The sequence below is a fragment of the Ailuropoda melanoleuca genome, chromosome 1, assembly GCF_002007445.2.
Source record: "Ailuropoda melanoleuca isolate Jingjing chromosome 1, ASM200744v2, whole genome shotgun sequence".
Lineage (NCBI taxonomy): Eukaryota > Metazoa > Chordata > Mammalia > Carnivora > Ursidae > Ailuropoda > Ailuropoda melanoleuca.
Window position 1 is genome coordinate 4,430,664 of NC_048218.1, and position 20,206 is coordinate 4,450,869.

Here is a 20,206-nt window from a genome sequence, read left to right on the forward strand (position 1 = left end):
AATCCGTTTTGCTTCAGATACGCAAGAGGCCTTCCAAGAAGCTAATAAATTCAGCGAAATCACGGAGATTTCCTTTTTAAGCCACCAGCACTTTCTATGAGGCAGAGCCCTGTCCCACCCGGGCTGTGGGCCAGCTCTGTCTCCCTGCCTTCCCAGTCTCCTGTGGAAATCCTGACCCGGGGTGGGGGTGCGGCCCAGGATGCCACCACGGCCTCCCCCTGAGAGCTGCCATTCCCTCTTCTTGGCCGCACAGCACCCAGGAACACCTGTCACATGTGTCACTTCTTAGTTTTAATGACTTCGAATTTGCATACAATAACAATGCAAGCTCTTCGATTTTCCACTGGTGGGCTCTGACAAGGTCTGCACCCCAAGCAAGAGACAGACATTTCTATTATTCCCAAAAACTCGTTTCTTGTCCCCTTTCCAGGGAACCCCTCCTGTTCCTCAGAGGCAAGCACTTTCTGTCCTGACTGCCATGGACTGGACAGTATATCTGTAACTGTGTGGGTTTGTCCTTTTGCCTGGCAGGGTGGGGGGCATCTGGCCTCTTCAGGTCAGCAGCCTGCTACAGACGTTCTTGTAGAGGTCATTCTGTGGATGTCTGTTTCCATTCCTTTTGGGTAGATACCTAAGGCTCCAGCTTGATGGGTCATAGAGTAAGTGTGTTTTTAATGCTGTTTTAGTTCCAAACATGTCTCCAAAGGAGATACACCAAGTTACACCCCCCAAGCAATGGGGGCCCTGTTTCTCTGCTTCATTTGCTCCGTATCTGCCTCCCCTTTGGCATCGCTGGTTGTCTTCCTGACGGCCATTCTAGTGAGCGTGGACTGGGATCTCCCTGTGACCAGTGACCCCGAACGGTCACACGGTATGTGACTCGTCCCCCCCACACCCAGTAAGCAATGACGTCCGCAGGCAGGGCGTGCTCAGCATTATCCCACGTCCAGACGCACCGCCCACCATACACGGCAGGAGGAAACCTTTCAGAAGTAAACCCAGAACATGCAGCTATGACCCCAAAGGATGGAAATCAAGTTTGAAAACTGTAGATAAGGAAATCCAGGTGAGTAAGTTTCTGCCTAGAATTCTCTCAACACTCATGCCACTGCTCTGGTCAAACCCTCAATTTTGCCAAAGCCCATGCTGTCTGTCCTCCTCTTACTTCACCCCTCCTGCCCCCCAGCAGGCTGTCCCTTGGTCAGCCACTCTGTCCTTCTGGAAACTTCTGGAAATACAGTCTTCACTTTGGATTCCAGGACACAGAACAGCCAGTGTTCCTCCAGCGTCTCCGCCTGCCCACCTCAGCCTCACTGCTGGGGCTTCTCATCACCCTCGTGGACCAGAGTTTCCCACAGATCGGCCCCGCAACCACTTCCGGGTGCCAGGCACATGGGCTCTATGGTGACCTCACCAAGTCGCCCGGCTTTCAGTGCCCTCCACACGCCGGTGACTCCCTTCGTCTCCCACCCGGGCCACCACTGAGCTCCAGGCCTTCCCTACTTAACGCCTCCACTTGGGACGTCCCATAGCCGTCTGTTAGGGGTTGAACTGTTCCCCCAAGAAGACACACTGAAGTCCTAACCCCCTGGGACCTGTGCATATGGCCTGACTTGGAAATAGGGTCTTTGCAGATGTCGTCAAGCAAAGATAAGACCGTTAGGGTGGCCCTCATCCAACAGGACTGGTGTCCTTCCAAGAGGAAATCATCCCTTGCAGACACAGACACACAGGGAGAAGGCCACGGGACAGAAGCAGACACTGGAGTGACGAGGCACCGGCCACAGTGCTCCGAAGACTGGCAGCCACCACCAGGACCAGCAGACGCAAGGAAGGACCCTCCCCAGGGTCCCAGAGGGAGCTCGGGCCCTGCGGCCACCTTGACGTCAGACTTCTGGCCTCCAGACTGTGAGAGGGGGCATTTCTGTGTTAGACCACCAGGTCTGCACGTCACCACGGCAGCCCCAGGACACAAACATACCATCTCAAGCCTGCCGTGTCCAGAACTGAACTCCCAGCACCCCCAGACCCGCTGCGTCCACAGACGTTCCAAGGTCCTTAAGGGAGGCCCCGTCACCTCGGCTCGGGCCAAACAGCCTGGCGACACCTTCCGCACTTCTCTCCTTCGAGCCCCACGTCCAGCCCGTCAGGAAAGTGCGCCACCTCCTCCTCCAGGCTGTACTCAGTGCCCGCCCACTTCTCACCACCTCAGGGACCGTCTCCCGCCTTGCCCAGCTGGTGTCCCTGCCTCCTCCCTGGGTCCACTCCAACCGCTGGCCACCATGGCCCTACAAAAGTCTACGTCAGAGCACGCCACTCCCCTGCCCTCCCTCAGCCCACGGTGCCCTGACTTCACTCCACCTCCTCCACGCTGACCGCCGAGCTGTTCCGTGGACAGTGTAGATGCTCGACGGGGGCCTTTCCCCGGGGTCTGTGCCAGTGTAGACTGCTCTTGCAGGGTACCCATGCACACATTTCCTCTTTTCCTCCAGTGCCCCCTCTGAATGGCAATCCCCAGCCCTGCGGGCACTAACTTGTTTAATCCTTCCGAGGGCAGCACCACCATCACCCCCATTTCACAGAGCAATCTGGTGCTGAGGGGGAGGGCCTGCCTGGCCATGCTGGGGTGAGTGTGGGGCTGGGTCTGAATCCACGTTGTCTTCCTCCAAACGCATCCTTCTACCGCACTTACAGCTCCCTAGGCTCCAGGAGCTGTTTTCCCTCCAGCCCGCTAGCATGTGCGCGCTCGGGCAGGGATTTGTGCTGTTTTGTTCTCTGCTCCGTCCCCAGCGCCCAGAACGGGGTGAGGCACAGAGTGGACACTCAAATATTTGTTGAATGAACAGCTAAATGATTCTCAAAAGTAAAATCAAAGACACTAACCTTTCCCTTGGTAGAAGGACACTCTAGATTGGGGAAAAAATAAACCAGGTACGGTTGGTGCCCCTGAACCTGCATGCGCAGGCTCCAGAGAGGCTCGGTTTTGGGCTGCCAGGCATCAGGTAGCAAACCTGGCTGCTAAGTCCCCGATCTACCGAGGTTGAGGACCTTCCCCTGCGGGAGGCTGTGGAAATGGTGGGGAATTGTCCTGGGAGCGCCTGCCCTGGAGCTCGGCACAACAAAGGCAACGCCCCTGCCTTCTCAAACCACAGCCTATTCTGTGAGCTCAGAGGGTGCCCTTCCCGCCACTGAAGAGCCCATCCATGACACCTGCAGGGACGGCAGACACACACAGGGACTAAGGCATGACATGAATCTAAAACGCACTAAATCGGGGCGCCTGGGTGGCTCAGTGGGTTAAGCGTCTGCCTTCAGCTCAGGTCGTGATCCCAGGGTCCTGGGATTGAGCCTTGCATAGGGCTCCCTGCCCAGTGGGGAGTCTCCTTCTCCCTCTGACCCTCCCCACCTCATGTCCTCTCTCTCTCAAATAAATCTTAAAAAAATAAAATAAAGTAAAACGCACTAAAGAGAGAGATGATAAAGTTCACTTTATATGCCTTAACTTTCGAAGGTGAATTCTGCTCATCATCTGCATTTTCTAACACAGAGTCACTAGCAAAGGTGCAAGATCTCACTCCCCTACAGAGAGGTTTCGGTATTTCAGACAGCATGCAGCTTGAATAAAAATTACTTGGTTCCCTATTCAAATAGTTGATGCCCAACAGCCCTGAGCTCCCAAACCACAACATGGGGCGGACTGCATCTGAATTTCTCATAAACGTGCAAAGGGGTGCCAGGGAAGTCTGCACGTCCTGGGATTTGACGGGAGAGGAACTGGTGATGCGGAGGGACCCCCCGTGCATCCAGCAGTCTGAGCAGGTAACCTGGGGAGTAACTTGAGCTCCGCGCAGGTCAGTCGGCGGGCCTGATACTCCTACAGGGCAGATTTCTCTTCTCCTGGACATGCTCATTTTAGTGGCTCACCACGACGTGATCCTTAAAGTGGGCGCATCAGAATCCCTGTAGGGTTTTTTCTTTTTAGTAGCTTCTCCCACTCTGTGGGAGCCTAAAGTGGGGGCTTGAACTCATGACCCTGAGATCAAGACCTGAACTGAGATCAAGAATCGGATCCTGAACTGACTAAGCCACCCAGGCACCCTTCTGTGTAGGTTTTTTTTTTTTTTTAATCCCCTCAACTTCAATTCTTTTAAGAGATGAGTTCCTCCTCGGCACATCCAATCAGATACATTTTTCCTAATCCTCTGGCTTTCCATGCCACATTTCCAAGAAATCGTTGGTAGTGACTGATTCAACCCCCAGCACCTCTGCGCTCCAGAGGAGAGGCTGGGCTCCACTCTCCCCGCAGGCTGGTTCCCCATCCAGGAAGCTTCCCAAGGGCCAGCTCATTAAGTCACCCGGGTGTGGTGTGTGGTCCGAAGGGGCTGGCTGTGCACCAGGAAAGACGCCTTCATCAGTTCCTCCCCCTGGGGGGGTTCCTGGGGTTTCAGGAGCTCCGCCAGGAACCGGAATAAGACCAAATACAGATTTCTTCTTCTAAGCCACAGTATCACACACGGCCAAAGTGAAAACAGCAAGGATGGGACCTTCACCCATTCTGGGAATGAAGTTCCAAATGCAGCTCGTCAAGCACCGAGGCTTTTGTCCCAAGAGCAGATACCAGGTCCAAGTGGACATAAGCGCATCCTGCCACTCACAGGGCCCTGCGTCCAGACTGAAATGGTTCCTGGAGGCAAGATGAGCTTTTCGAGTTGCCTGGACGAAAGCACTGAGAGGCGAAGGAGAAGAAAAAGCAACAGGACTCCTTCATGAGGCCAATCAGGGACTCCCACGCCTTTAAAAGCAGAGAGCGTGGCTGAGCCTATGTGGCAAGACATATCAATCACCCAAAAAATACAAAACCAAACCAAACACCAATTGTACAAAAGTGATGAGTACTTCGTCGGTCATTGAAAGTCACAGGCAATGAAAGCTCTAGATTTTTTTTTTTAAAGATTTTATTTATTTATTTGACAAGAGAGAGACAGCCAGCAAGAGAGGGAACACAAGCAGGGGGAGTGGGAGAGGGAGAAGCAGGCTCCCAGCAGAGGAGCCTGATGTGGGGCTCAATCCCATGACCCTGGGATCACACCCTGAGCTGAAGGCAGACGCTTAATGACTGAGCCACCCAGGTGCCCCTCAAAGCTCTAAATGCTAATATGAGCATCCTTCCTGCCCACGCTCGTGGTTGGTCAGGAGCGCCCACATCCACGCCAAATGCTCCTGTGCAACACGGCGTGGTCAGAGGGACACAAGACTACTGTCCTTGGCATAATGGCCCCAGTGACCAAGGATTTCTGGGTAGACATTCCCCTCCATGGCCTCCGCATCATACCAGAACGGACAGCTTTCACATACCCCCATGCCTACCTCTACCGCGATGCACAATGCCCCCCTTTGCAGAGGCAGGGGGCACGAAAGCAGAGAGTTGCACCAGAATGCAGACTGCATTATTTTACACGCAGACAACTCCTAACCGTCCTCCAGGCATTCAGTAGGACCCTCTCTTTCCCAGCTAGCTCAGCAAGGGCCAGCTCGCAAGAAAATTCAACTCGGAGTCATGGCTCAGCAAAGCTGGCCACCCCGGTTGTTTCTAGAGCTTATATTTGAGGAGAGAAATCACCCCAAGAGAGGAGGCAGCCCCAAGTCAGGCAAGGGACGGATGTCCAGGGTAAACACCATGGGCTGTGGTTCAGGCTCACGGCAAACAAGCCAACACCTTTTTCCTCAAGCCGATGCTGGAACAATGTGTGTGTTGACTTCCGGCCAGAGCCGCGCCTCACCCTCGGGAAGGAGTCTCAACCACGGAGGAAGCAGCTTAGTGCCCACTCCCCTATGCATTTCACCCCATCCGCTCTGGAAGGACCGAACCTCCAAGGCTCTGGGTGCAGGCAGCCTCTAAGCCCGACTCCACCACCTGCCTGGTCCTCTGCGGGTGCCTTCATCCTGAACTTCCAGAATCGTCTCCCGCTTCCTTGGGTTCGAGTCTACATGCACGATGGTCTAACCCTGGAACACGTCGTTCAGCCCCATCAAGAGACATTGAAAATGCACGCACGGTCTCTCAAACTCGGGGAATGTCTGGATTCCCAAAACACAACTGGAAATGACCTAGAAGTGAAGACAATGTCCCCACCTGACAGCAGGGTACAGATGCGCTGCCTGGGGACGCGAGTCCCCTTCCCTGCCTACGCTGGGGAACTCATGTTCCCTTTCTTCTGGAACACAGCAACATGTGACACGAGGAGCTGGGGCCTGTGTTCCGAGGGCCGCTGGCCTTCACTGCTCCGACCCTGGGCCAGCACAGGGCCCTCTGGAGGGAAAGCAGCAGACACGGGCCCTGCAGGGCTAGGCACCCAGCAGGAAGGACCGACACATCCACAGGCCTGCCCTCAAAAGCCACCTACAGTCCAGGTCAAAAGACCCAGGAAGGTCCAGGACGACAGGTGTTGACAGGACAAGTTTTTGGTCACTTCTTAGAATCAACAAAAACCCAAACACACTCCCCGGAGCTTCTGCCCTGGGCCCCCGTCACAGGCGAGCATTAGCGAGTTAGCGCCTGTCTGGATTCCTCACCTCCCTTCCCCCCTCAAGTTGCTGAGGTGCGGCTTCTGTCTCACCGCTCCAGGCCGGCCAGGCTCCCCAGGGTCTCTGCCTGCTCAGGAGCCTGTAAGCCGCACTGGCCACTACTGACCAGTCCCCCAGAAGCTTCAGAAACACCACCTTCCTGCTTTTCCCCACCACGCCCACCCACCTTCTCATCTCCCCTGCAGACAGCTCCTTCTTCTGTGCTCTTGGAAACACCTTATGCATTGTTCCTGGGAATTGTGTGTCTCCAGCCCCTGGTGCACCATTTCCATGCTGGATAGAGTCCAACAGTCTTCTCCAGATGACAACTGCCCAGCACAGGACGCCCTGCAGGAGGCGGGCCCCGGTGTGGTTCTCTTCTTCATCCCCAGCACCAAGGACAGCGCCCAGGGCATAGTAGGTGCTCAATAAACCAACAGTCGTGGACTATAACAGGTCAGAGACAGACACACTTTTACTGAGTGGACACTAAGTAGCAGATTTACGTATTCTGGGCCAAAGAAATATGTTTATTCCTTTATAAAACAAGTCTGTATTGCACACCTATGAATTACACACAAAAGATCAAGATCTTAGTTAGACCACCTATTCTAGAAGATGAGAGAAGATGTGTGAGAATCCTACTACCCCTAAGCAAACACTTCCCTCTGAGACGTGTACTTCTTCAGGAGTACCGTCGGAGCCCCCCAGTCCCGCCCAGAGCTGCACGACGCCACCGCACAGAAAAATCCTGAAACAAGGACAACCACTGTGCACCAGTTACCAGTGGGTGGGAACTGGATAGGTTTCGAATGTGGACGGGCAGTCTGTCCGCATGTCAGAGAGCTAATTCTCCACCTTGCTGAGCAGGGACGGAGCCCAGGATCAAGGGGCACCCCACTGCTCAGGGACCTGTGTCTGGGCAGGCTCCTTCTGCTCCCTGACCTCGGAGGTGGGTGATGGAGTGCTCCCACGGGGGGCGTGTGAGGGGTAAACACAGTCAGGTGAGTTACCTGCTTCCCGGTGCAGGCTCTCAGGGAGCGAGCACCACTGTTGCAGCTGAGTCCATGGGTAGTTCTCAGCAGGAGATGGAAGACGCAGGTCAGTCCTCAGCGGCCACCAACACGAATTCCATGACACCCCAGGGACCTCTGGCCAAGGGCTGGTTCCTTGACTCCAACAGTTTCTTCGGGGCGTTCCCTTTAGGCGTGTTCTTGGGGACCGTCAGGAGTTTATCCTCATCCCCGCCCTGCCTAGACAAAGCTCACTCACGTTTCAAATGGCACATTTGATGGGGTTTGATTTTTCTCATTTTGTGTTGGCGTGACTCTGACGGGCACTCCTGGTGGTCTGGGTCTTTACTGGCCTCTCATTTCTCCACATTGCCAACTTCTTCTCTCAATGAGCTTGCAAGTTGCCGAAGGGCCAAACGCACTCTCTGGTCTCTTTTCGATGATCCCCATTAATGACTACAACTAACAGGAATTTGCTCATCACCTGAGCTGCAGGGGGAAGAACACACGTGAGCGAACACCAGGGAGGAGAGACGAGGGTGCACCTGCCCAGAAGCTGGAAGAAGGAGGAGGCCGTTCAAGAGGCCAAAGTACTCCTGATACCCGTGTGCGCAGTACTTAGGTTCCCTGGAGATGGCTAGGGCAGGCTAACGTAACGTCCCAGCCGCTCTAGCAGATAACCACACACGCAGCTCTCCAACATCCAGGACAACCCAAGTTAGACTCAAGACGCCAGCAGCGGTTGTGGTGCCCACCCCTGTGCCCTGGTACTTAGTCCAGCTTCCAGAGCCTTCAGCGTCCAGGGCAGGCCTGCAGTGCCAGGGAGGGAATGCTCCTGGGAGCGCCCTCAATCCAAAACACACAAACCTGACGGATGGAGACCTCCACCTGTTGGCTCTCCCGCGGACGGCTGGAGCCGCGCTCTGCCGCCTCCCCGAAATCCCGGCAGTAACGGGCCCCTTCCTGCCCCACCGCTTTGCCCCCACAAGCGTCTCAGGTCAGGGAGAACCAAGGGAAGGTGGACTCATGCAACCCTTGCCTCATTCACCCTGAACACCAAATACCCTCAAACTCAGACAGCCTGATCGAATCAAAAACAGCGTGGCCAGGAAAGCCAAGAGCCTCGCGGGGCTCCGAATCATGTGACCATCCTACCACCAGCCGAACCCCACATGCGGACCATGCATGTCTGTCTCCCACTGCCTGTCCCCCCTCCATCTTCCACGACGCACGGGGCAGTAACCTCACAGAAGGCCGTTTGCTTATGGCCGCAATAAGGTAAAATGCTGCGTTACAGTGAAGAGAGGAGTTACGCACCCGGTTAGCGATGAGCAGTCGGAGATTTCTCAGATGTCACGGTCTCTTTTTCAGCAGTTTCATAGATAGGAAGACTAGCAGATAATTTAAATAATGGCTCATTTAACACAACGATTCCTAATTACATTAGCAGCCCATCTGCCGAAGGCTGCCAGCGCACAGACCCCCAGCAGCAGCGCTTTCCACCCCAGCCACGCGGGGCTGTTTGCCCACAGCTATTACACGTGATTACCGGTGCCGGTCTTGTTAATCAGGTTCTTTATACGCTTCAGTTCTGGAGACGAATCTCATTTACTTAAACACATCTTGTCGAAGCAAGCAAGAGTAACTGCCACATGCCATTTCTCCACAATCTAAAATTAAGGGTGTTTTCTAAAGAAGGGGAAAAAATCATTTTCAAAGGGCTCCACTTAACACAAACAGATGTTACAGAACTTAGCTAAGAGGAGCTTGATTATGCAATTTACCCGGGCTCCGTGTGCACGCACACTCATGCTTTACTATTCCGACGGGGATCCTACTAGAAAAACACGTGTCGAGAGCCATGTGGATTCCCCCTGCTCCTTTTGGGAAAACCAGCATGGCCACAAGTGCACGGCCCAGTGAAAGGTGTGCACGGAACGCTCAGGGCTTGGCAGGTTGATTCTGGCGGGGGCAGTGGAGAGAGCAGAATCTGGGGTGCAGAAGGGTTGATGTGGGGGGGTCCCTGTTTTAAGAACCTAAGAGTCATGCATTCCCCAAATCAGAATCCTTCTGGACCTAGGAGTTACTGCTCCCTCTGCCGTGAACACCCATCCCTGGGGTGGTGGGGTGGTTCCTGCCAGGAGGGGGTGGCCCCTGAGTTCTGAAACTTTCCAAACAACCCATCCCTGTCAGAAAGACTGCAAAGGCGAAGACTGGGAGAGATTTTATCACACACCCACAGCCCAGGCCCCTGAAACGTGCTGGCAACTATGTCCATTCACAGGACACCGGCTTCAAGTTCGTCGTCTACCTATGGTCCCAGGAGCAGAGCCGCACGACAGAAACCAGCGGCTTCAGGGTCTGTTAGACCTGGATCTGAGCCCTGGCTCGGCCTCCTCTCGGCTGGCTGTGGAACCTCAGGTCAATGACACACCCTCCCTGGGCGCTGCTGTCGTCACCATCCACCGCAAAGTGGGACGATCGAGAGTGTTGTTCTGGGGGCACAGAGAGAACTTATGGGTGGTGCAGCCGGAAGGGTGCCTGGTACACCGGGATGTTTTAATTTCTCAAAGGGGGTGGTGTGACTGTTCCTCCTCTTGCTTCAGGGCTGACTTTCAGCACCATGCAGAGCGGGGCTTGCATCAAATTACCCACCAGACCTTCACCCCTCCCCTGCTTTGCCGCTAGTCTGGAAACAGAGGGGGCGCGCATTAGCTCCAGGGCGGGCACGGCATCCTCAGCAGTTCCGCCCCAGGGCACTGCGGCTGGTCCCTGCAGCTGGCCCCTGCAGCCGGTCCCTGCAGCCAGCGGTGCCCACATGGACATAACCACGTGCTGAACCCCATGGGGGGGGTAGCCCGTGTGTCAGGAGCACCCATGCTCGGCTCAGGCTCGGATCCCAGGGCCACCAAGGCTGTTTGCAGGCTGCAGGCCTTTTTTCCCCACTCTGTCCCCTGGCTGCCCAAGACCCGCCACCTCCCTTCCTTTGCCCTCAGGCTCCCTTTCCCCGGTCCCTGTGTCTGTCCGGTCTGTGGCACTCCCGGAATCTCTCCTCAAGCCATCCGTGCCTCTCTTCCTCCCCAATTGCACCTCCCTGGGGCACCCCAGTGGCTTCGGGCCAGCGGCTCTGAGCGCAGGGCTCAGTAAAGGTCGGCTGAATGAGCGAGCAAGCAAGCAGGGCCATCTAGTCCCCAGACACGGGAGCCAGTTAGCTCTAGCTCTCTGGATGGGTTTTCCAGGGTCTGATGCCCTCCCCGGGGTCTCCGGGCTGCAGTGACTCTCCTGGCTTCTGCTGGGCTCCCAGCTCCCCCCCCCCCACGGCCCCTCTGGTGACTGGGCTTTACCCTCTGTGGCCACCATGGTGTGGAACGCACACCACTTCAGCGACAGGCAACCGGGCACAGACTGGACGCAGTTGGGGGGGCAGGGGACGGGGCGCGGGAGAACCCCCCGGTGCCAGGGCCACATCCTCAGCAGCCCTGTCCTCCTGCTGTCAATGCTGAGCAAAGGTGACACTACTCACAACAGTGCAGCAGTTTCTCTCACGCTCTTCTCCCAGCCAGCCCCTGGGAGTGCCGGAGGGCAGCAGAAAGAGCGGCTTCCCACTGAGGGGAAGTCCACGGGCCCCACCCCTACCCCCAGAAGGCAAGAGAGTTCTTTATGCACCTGCGATTTTAAATGCCCTTTCTGCCAGTGGCAGACCCCGCAGGGGTAAACCTGTGTGTGCTGCCCAGATCCCCCACTGGTGCAGGCTGAGCTGCCCAGTGGCAAGAGAGGTCACCTGCCCCCCCCAAGGTCATGCCCTTCCTGGGGACAGCCGCAGGTAAAGACTGGAGTGATACTGGATAATAAAGGCCTGGCCATTTCTGCCCAAGTCGAGCCAACTCTGCAGGGTCCTTCTAGCTCCCACGTGCCCTGTGGGGCAGGAGAGACGGTCCCTGGGCTTCATCACAGTGTGACCCCCTCCCCTCGCCCACTCCTGCTTCCTCCTTCCCTTTCATGGGTGTGGACCCTAAGAGCACGCCATGAGCACCCCACAGCTACGCTCTGCTCAGAGCCTGCTCCCCGGAGCCCAGCCCACGACGCCCCTCTCAGCTGCACAAATTCTCCATGACTACTTCTCCAAGTGCTTCCCTCCGGACACAGCCTTAGCAGGTGCCTCAGCCTGGTCTCCAAAGAAGAGTTCCGAGCCTGTCTCCCAAAGCAGACTGGTTGGATATCCCTCCACGCGGCAAAGGCCAGGGACAGAGGCCCCACAGCAAAGCAATCGGATGGGGTCTCCACTTTACCACTAGCTCGCTGTACAGTCATCCTGTGACCTCAGTTTGGTCATCTGTAAAATGGAGACAATAATTTCAGCCTTCAAAATCAGTGCGTCTACGATTAGCTGTTGCTCGTAGTGTTCCGGCAAGGAAGCGGGGCCTGGGTGGCTCAGTCGGTTAAGTGTCCAACTCTTGGTTTCAGCTCGGTCATGATCTCAGTCATGAGATCCAGCCCCGCCTCAGGCTCTGCGCTCAGCACTGAGTCAGCTTGAGATTTTCCCTCTCCCCCTCCCCCCATCCCTGCTGGCAGGTGCTCTCTTCTAAAATAAATAAATCTTAAGAAAGGAAAAAAAAAAAAAGAATTTAGACAAGGAAAGCCATTTGGCATGTGGACCTCCCCCAGTGTGCAGGGATGCCCTGTGGGACCGGGCAGACGGAGGGTCAGCCCCCCCGCAGCCGAGCCAGGGCATGAGCCTCCCAGTTCCAAGGACAATTTTCGTTGCGTGCAGCAACAGCGTCAGAGCATGCTTGGAAAGAAGAGAGCAGACCCTTCAAACCCATCACCCTCATGAAGCTGTGTCTGTGGGCTTCCAGATCTTGTGCTCGTCCTTACGCGGGAACGAGGACCCTAGTTTGCCTCACTCGACATTCTAATGCTCCACCTATGCTTTTGGCTGCAGAGACTCGAGACAACACCCTGGGGGTGGTCACACATTCAGGGCTGCCCTGACTGCTGACCGGCAAAGCCGGGGCCAGGATCAGGAGCCCAGTCACCACTGGGCTCACAGCCGCCGGCGTCACAGATGGAGAAGGTGTGGGCTGTTGGCCAAGGAGCTGCACATGGTGGCCTATCTTCGCGGATCAAAACAGTCCAGGAGTCTGGTCCTCTGCCCCTTGGACAGAGAAGCCAAGCATGCATTGATGGGGAAGCTGCTATAAGCAGCCTCACATCCACCAAGCTTCTAGAAGAACTGTAAGCCACATTGCTTGTTTGCAAAGGGATATTCAGTGACAGGTGGGCTGTATGCTTCCATCTGCTTGCCCATCCCCTCCCTCTGTGTAGGTGAACTCGGGAGGGGGCTAGGGAAGTGGAGAAACAGCACAAAGGGCCCCTTTCCTACAGAGATGTCCCAGCCCCAGGGGAACCTCCCCAGCTGGAGTTTCCCTGGGCCTCTGGGCTTATGTAATCCACCTGCTGTCAGGGGACAATTCCACCGATGGAGGAATGAAGGTGGATTGTTCTGACTCCTGTGTAACAGTCACAAAGCTAGACCTCATTCACGGATGCCAGTGAAAATAACGATCCTCTTTACCATGGAAAAGAAAATTCATGCTAAACGGTGCTTTTTAATTTTTTATTCTTGTTTTAAAGATTTATTCGTTTGAGAGAGGGAGAGAGAGACAGAAAATCTCAAGCAGACTTCACGCTGAGCATAGAGCCCGACCCAGGGCTCCATCCCACGACCCTGAGATCATGACCTGAGCCAAAACCAAGAGTTTATTTAACCAAGATGCTTAAGTTTAACCAACTGAGCCACCCAGGTGCCCCAAACAGTGCTTTTTAAAGAAAGTTCAAAAGCAGGTTTGTCCCCGTATTTGAGTGACAGTGGAGGGAGGGAAATTTCTATTTCCAGAGAGCAAGGTAGCCTCCTCCTTCCCAAAGAGACAACTAACCACTCCCCAAAACCCATTATAGGTTTCCAGGGATCTTAGGAGACATCGTTTTAGCTTAAAAATCAGCTCTTTCTGCACATTTTCCAAAGGAGTTTAAACAGATTCTCACCAAAGGTGTAATATCTTAACTCGCAAGATATTTCCAGAGGTTCACTAAATGCTCCCTTTCGCTCAAGAGTCGGTAAACGCAACGGAACAGCTATTTCAGATCTAATCTTTCAGAAAAGAGACATGGGATAAGCTTCACCCAGGTCCCACATTCAAATATCGTCAGTTTTTAGTCAATGTTTAAAACACACACACACACCACACACACACACACACACACAGACAAAACATACACATTTGCTGCAGCAACAGACGAGACCGTGAACCTACCATTATTATCGAGTGTTATTTTTCGCTATTATTCTCAGCATTAAGATTCATTTTTTTAAATGGCGGTGAAATACACAGAAAATCTGCGTATACGGGTCAGGGCTGTGCAGCCAGTCCCACCATCTACCTGAAGAACTTGTCCATCTCCCCCAAACTGATACTCTGTCCCCATGAGACACCAACTCCTCATTCCCTCCTCCAGCCCTGGCACCCACCGTCCCACTTTCTGACTCTAGGAATCTGACCACTCTAGTGGCATCAACACAGTATTTCTCTCTCTGCGTCTGGCATATTTCACTGAGCACCATGTCCTCAAGGTTCACCCACGTTGTAGCAGGTGTCAGAACGTCCTTCCTTTTTAGGGCTGAATAATAATCCACCGTATGGATACATCACGTTGTGTTTGTCCATTCATCCATCAACAGACACTTGGGCTGTTTCCACCTTTGGCTGACTAATGCTGCTAAGAACACCGGTGTACAAATATCTCTTCAAAATTCTCTTTCAAGTCTTTTGGAAAGATTATTTTTTTCAATAAATATTTCGTAAGCAGCTAACACGTGCACGGGGAAATGGAGACAAAGAAGATTGGGTGCCCTTTCCAGATTTTACCACCTAATAATAAGACAAAAAATAAATAAATAAAACCTCCTTCTGTTTTATGATGCTATCTGTCTAGGCAGTGTAACCAGTTTTAATACTGTGTGAAACACAAAAGAATTAGCATAGGGACACGGACTGTCGATCACACGACCCATAACTGTCCATACACCGTATTAGATTTAAAACCGATCGGCCAAACGGGCATGCCAGGTGAGCCTCTTGCGGTTTATTTTATGAAAACACACATACAATGCTACCATTACGGGCTTTGAAAGCAGAAAGCGTGACTTAAGGCTTAAGTGTCACAAAGGTAGGAAGACCTTCTAGCAACACTGACGATTACACATAGTGAGGGATGACCCGAGAATCCTCACGTTTATCTCACTGTGGGACGGGATGCAGCCTTTACAATGACCTCTTCTTAAAATCTAAAGTGTTATCTCCATTTTGCATCACCTCTTTGCATGCTGTGTGATTGGCCCAAACCTGGAAGGAGTAATAAAGAAAGGCCATTGTTTTGGGGTTTGCCAGCCTTTGCTAATGTCAAGCCAGCCATTTAAGAAACTGGCTACTTCTATGTGGTTTGTAAAAGGCTTTGATGGTTTTTTCTCGTTAAACCCATGAGGGGGAAAAATGTTTTAATAGGCATATGGCGATCAAAAAGATCATTCTCTGCTAAAAAGATTTTTTAAAGCCCTTCCAAGTAAATTCCTCTCAGGAAAAGACATTAAATCTAAATCTCCATTGATCTCCACATTTTTATGGTGTCCAGATATTTTGAAAGAATGCTAACCCAAAGGAGAAATGATGGATGCATCCCTCTTCTGTTTCTATGCCAGTGAAACACAAACATTTTCCTAATTACGGTACAGAACAGCCACACAGAAACCTTCCAGAACATTCTAGAAAGGGGAAAACTAAGACTTGGCTGGAAAGATTGCAACATATTGACCTCGGCAAGATCTCCAACATACATGTGAGAGCTCTTCTGTACCATCATTCAAAGCCACTGGTAGAGACAAACGTAGAGACAGACACCGCCCCCTCCTCCTAACTCCCGCCGCACCCCACGGACAATGGAGCCCCCCCTCCCCCGCCACCACCCAGGCAGGACAGCACACCACCAACGCCCCCAACTCTGTTCCGCATCATCCACTTGTCCCCACCAGGATCACTCCCACCTGCTTACGAACAGGCTGTTCTAGTTCCCATCTTAGGAAAGAAAACAACACACGGCTGTCTTGACCCCAGAGCCTCCCCATCCACGGCCCCTCGGTGCTCCTGCGGTGAAGCCCCTTGCCAGAAGTGACCGCACTCACGGCTGCCAAATCCCCCAGCCCCTTCTCACTTGAACCCATGGGGACGGCTCTTCTCCCCATCATGCGCCAAGGCCAACTGCTAGACGTTTGTCCCTTGGCCATCGTGGGATTTGGGCCTGTCTCTGACTCTCTGCATCCCCTGGGGCTGTGGGATGCCATCACCTTCGAGCTCCCTTCCCATCTCTCTGCTGCTCTCTCTCAGGGCCCTCGGCTGATCCCTCCTCACGTCCCCAGCCTCCAAGCTTTGGGGTGTCTCAGAGCCCATCCCTGGACCTCACCTGTCTCAGCTCATGGGAGACCGCATCTCATCTCACGGCTTCACACAGCTGCTCTGCAGTCGACACTGATTTACGTCTATGTTTGGGACCCCCTGTTTGAACCCCCCATGCATGTTTAGCTGCTCTGGGACCGCTCACCTTGCATGTTATAAAAGGCGTCTCAATTTGGCATTTTACCTTCTTGACCACGTAGCTCTCAACCAGAGCAAAGCCCCCCTTCCCGCTTGTCTCTCGCCCCCTCTCCCACAGCACACCCACTGTGCTCTAACTGGAGCCTCCTCGGGGTTCCTCCAACATAGAAGCACACGTCCTTCTCAGGACCTGGGCCCTGGCTGTTCCCTCAGCCTGGAACACCCTTCCCCACGGACCTCGCTCCCTCTCTCTCTGGGCCTCTGCCCCAGTGCTGCCTCCTGGGAGACACCCTCCCTGGGCCGTCCTACAGAACTCAGTCACACCCCCCTACTCCCCGCACACCTTTGTCTGCACCGGATCCACCTTCCAAAGAACAGCGTATTTACTGGATTTGTCTTTCTCTTCCCACTAAACGCAGATCCGAGAAGGAACTGTCATCTCTGTGCCCAGAACAGGGCCAGGTAAGTCGAAATACACGTCATATCCCCGCTGGATGCGGTCAGTCCCGTGTGAATTACAGTACCTGCCCGAACTAAGCAATGCCCACACCCACACCAGGCTAGCTTTTATCAGGAAACATAAAAACAGAAGAACTGAACTGAATCTGATGGTCACCGTTCTGTCCATGGGAATCACCCCTGGAAGGACTGTATGTCATCTCCAGCCCAGAGAGCAGAACCTGGAATCCATACTTTTAACAAGGTCCCAGGTGACCTGACAGTCAGCCAGGTATGGGGACACGGACGCGGTCCAAACCCCTGTAACGCAGCACCCCATCCGGAACCACCCGGAACCACCCGGAAAGGTGCTGACATTTCTGCGAAACTCCTCAAGGAGGCGCGCTCATTACCTGACGCCCTCACTCGTTACGAGTGTACAGCATTTGTTTTGCCACATTCTTCCTGCGCAGTTTAATTCAGCAAATATTCACTGAGGCCCCATCCGGAGCAGGCACGACGCTCCATCCTGGGATGGGTGTGGTGCCCGTTCTCTTGGGGTTTCCAGGGGGCCAAAGAGCTGACGGCCCCCACCGCTTCCCGCAGCCCCACGCCTGCGCTCCGTGGCAATGCCCTCTTCCACGGGCAGCCTGCCGATTATCTGAAGGGAGAGAGTGTGCCCTCCCTCGAGCCCACGGCACCCCTCCTCTGGGGCTGCTGGACGGGATGCACATCTCCCTGGAAGCCTCCAAGTGCTGGTCGTGTGACTACCCCTTCTACCTACCCCTCCCTCGTCACGGAACCTTCTCGGGGCGCCATTTAAAGTCAACGTCCAGCCTTCGTATCACCTTCCAACCAACCACTAATCAAACATCTAATTATCGTGCTTGCTTAGTACGGCCCTAAGCAAGGATGACAGGAAATTCATGAAGTGTCCCATATTTTCAACACAGAGGGGATTAAGAGGGCATTCATCGGAGCACCGAGTAACGTACAGAACTGCTGAATTACTATACTGCACACCTGAAACCAGGGCAACGCTGCCGGTTAACTACGCTTCAGCTAAAACACCTGATTCTCGGTGTCCACATGTGTCAACTAAACTTCCATGCCATGGCACACACTGGATAACCGTCACCTCAAACACCCGTGAAAATAATCGGAGTAAAAGTGTCTTACGTGATTTCACGATTCCTTAAGACATTAAAAATCACAGAAAAGCCAACATCAGACAAAGATGGGATTTGGACTTGATAGAGACTTTTAACCTCCAGTACACACGGCCCCATCCCATCAGGACCCGTCGCTGTCAGCGTCCACCTGAACTTTTAAAATAATCTTTTTTTTTTAAAGATTTTATTTATTTACTTGAGAGAGAGAGAGAGCGCACAGAGACAGAGGGAGAAGCAGACACCCCATGAGCAGGGAGCCCGATGCAGGACTCGATCCCAGGACCCTGAGATCATGACCTGAGCGGAAGGCAGACGCCTCCCCGACTGAGCCACCCACGCGCTCCTAAAACAATCAACTTTGAATTTTAATTACTGACAAGGATCCTAAAGAATGCTGGGCTCACTAGCCTGGAAAACCCTGACGACTGCCGATTTCTGTTGGAAATCATCAAATCGGACTCCAACTTCATCTCCTCCACTGTCAGAACAGATTGCCCCCAGAAAGGAGTGTGAGCTGAGACTCAAGACAAGCATTCCATGTCCCGAATTCCTGCGCCGATATCCAGAAGGGCCTGCAGGCAGGGCCGGAGCGGCCGTGCACCCCCACACCCCTTGGGGCTCCTGGACAAAACAGACATCTGAGCGAGCTGCTCCGTCTTCAATCTCCTCTCTCCGGAGGAGGCTGCCAGGTCTGAGATCAATGAACTTCTGAGACAGAGGCGCGACCATAAGAGTCCAAGCTGAAAGCCTCCTGCGTCTGAGAGCCAGGTCTTGGACAAAACATTCCAATCCTTCTTGTCTCAAGTGCACAGAAAGGCAGGCAGAGAGCTGGCCCTGGCCTTTGGGTAGGCGGCTATAAAAGAAGCCGTCATTTTCTGATGGACCTGAATGTCACGATTTTGCCCCAGGAGGATGTGTCTTGATTTGGGAAAAATAAATAAGCTTCACTCTGTTAAACGTGCTTCCCTTCTGTCTAGCGTGGGCTCAGAGCAGCGGCTGTGGGCGCACGGTGGGTACCTTAGCATTCGTTTACTCAAGAACAAAGACTTAACCAAGACATGTGTTTCATGGTCCAGAAAATAAAGCCAGGTGGCAGCTTACAGCAAAGGGACCATTCTATCATGGAAGGCCCACCCGGTCCTCCTTCCCGCCAACATAAACCGGCCTGGTGAGCAGCGACAGCGTGGGAAAAGTTGGGGGGGGGCATCCAGGGGGGCACAGACGCTAGGACTCCATCGGGAACCGGGAGCGAGGCAATGCGTATTAGCGTCTCAGGCTGGGGTCTTAACAGAAATTCATCTTCTCAACAGGTCTGAGGCTGGAAGTCCAAGATCGAGGAGGAGGCAGGGCTGGTTTTCTTTGAGGCCTCTCTCCTCGGTGTGTAGATGGCTGTCCCTCTGCTGCCTCTCCACCCGGCCTTTCCTCTGTGCACACTCACACTGCTGTGTGTCCGACCCCAAGGACACCGGGGGATAGCAGGAGGGCCTGATAGCCTCATTTTAATGTAGCCACCTTTTAAAGGCCCTATGTCCAGATACAGTCCCAATTCTGACATAGTGGGAGTGAGGACATCAGCTATTATTTGGGGGACGGTGAAGACAGGTGGGACAACCACCCTGGCTTCTCTGCTTTTCGGAGTTTCTGCAGCTCAGTGTACTTGCGACAGACCAACAGTGGCAAGCTGAGCCCGAATTCAAAGTTCCAAAGATTTGCCTTTTTTTTTTTTTTTTTTAAGTCGGCTCCATGCCCAGCTTGGGGGCTCAAACCCATGACCCATGATCAAGAGTTGCAGGCTCTATGGCCTGAGCCAGCCGGGCTCCCCTGAGTTCCAGACACGTGGACAGACTCATAAAGCAGGACAGTGCTGCAGCTGTTACCCTCACCAGCTGCATGAAGCGAGCACAGCAGGAGAGGGGGTTCTAGTCCAGGGTTCACGGGAGGTGGCTGCTGGACAGGCTGTCCACACAGGTGTGGGCACGGGTAGGATCGCAGAGCCTGAAATATGTAAAGATACCACCTTCGAAAGACTTCTCTCCGTAGGAGTTTCTTAAGAAAAGGCAGTTTCTAAGCCTGTGTGAAAACAGCACCTGAAAGGGACCTGCTTGAACTGTTGTTATTTTTTTCAGCATTTACTATGCAGCATTACCACTGCCAGCCACTTACAATCACAGTAAAAGCAAGCAAATCCGAACGGGGGGCTTTCTGGGAAGTGAAAGCATGTAACTCATCTTTGGAGGTCTTGAACTTTCCGATACAGCAGACCCATAATGCACTGGAGCCTGAAACGCTCAGCGGGCTGTCACTGCCGAGGGACAGGTGTGGGCGCAATGACAGTGTACGCTGAGCTGCGCCATCACCCGGCTCTGGAGGCCTC

At 53.7% G+C, this 20,206-nt stretch overlaps 1 protein-coding gene across 1 annotated transcript in view; it reads right to left on the reverse strand.

Annotated features, from left to right (window-relative positions):
- The window catches only part of BACE2 (beta-secretase 2), an 82,319-nt gene that overhangs the window by 46,372 nt on the left and 15,741 nt on the right, over window positions 1–20,206 (reverse strand). The gene's annotated exons all lie outside the window — the stretch shown is intronic.